This window comes from Branchiostoma belcheri, unplaced genomic scaffold, assembly GCF_001625305.1.
Source record: "Branchiostoma belcheri isolate BF01 breed outbred unplaced genomic scaffold, Haploidv18h27 scaffold3, whole genome shotgun sequence".
In the NCBI taxonomy this organism is placed as follows: Eukaryota; Metazoa; Chordata; class Leptocardii; order Amphioxiformes; family Branchiostomatidae; genus Branchiostoma; species Branchiostoma belcheri.
Window position 1 is genome coordinate 6,350,245 of NW_017803909.1, and position 977 is coordinate 6,351,221.

A 977-nucleotide genomic window follows, 5' to 3' on the forward strand; every position below is an offset into this window, starting at 1 on the left:
CGTACGTAGACGCCCATGTGGACAGCACGAAATGTGTAATGCGCCGGGGACAACCAAGGAGGGGAAAAGCCTCCAACTATCAAGGGCGGTGCGCAGACTATGGGAGACGGTGGTCAGTCTAAATGTTGAGTTAAGCCAGTCTTCACGCCGTCGAGAGTCAACGAAGCGGATGCCCCGCGTCCCGCCTTACCAAGGCGTCAGATGTGATGTTGAATAGAAAGGTCTTCCAACGGATCGATGCGGAGTTAGGAGGGGTCTCCGGGTTTGACACGGACCTCATGGTGTCACCATCCAGCGTGCAGTCAGCAAGGGACGGGCGAAATCTACGTTTCCTCCGTCCATACCCAACTCCGTACTCTGAAGGGGTCAATGTATTTGCACAGGACCTGACGGGTCGAAACTGTTGCGCATTCCCTCCCTTCAGCCTTATAACAGCCCTAGTAAATTTTGTGATGCAACAGAAGGCGAGGGTGGTGTTGGGGGTACCGGACAGGTTCCCCAAGTGCTACTGGTTGCCAATTGTGGAAAGGGTGCGGGTAGCCTGCGCGGGTTAACCAGGGATATACTCACCGAGAAGTGGTGGTTGGCAGGTACGGCCAACGGAGCGTGAACTAGTTCCGAGTCTCCTTGCGGAGACCAATAAGATAGAAATGTAAGGGATAAGTCTGGCAACTAACGAGACCAGCAAGCGAATGAGACAGGGGAATACGTATGTTAACCGGCCTGTTCATCTGGGTTTCGGACCGTGGCAGAAACCCCGAGAGAACCGCCGATAGAAATAAGCTCATCTCCCAAACAAGGGCAGTTCAGTCGACAATTTTTTCCCACTAATAGTCAAGGCGGGAATTCACTAGCACCCCAGGGTGCTCGGGGTTCGGCGGGGTCCCAGGCTATGGCCCCCGGTAGTAAAACGGGTAGGGTGCGGCTACCCTAATGATTTCGGTTTCAATTTCTGCCAGCGAGGTGGAATGACAAAA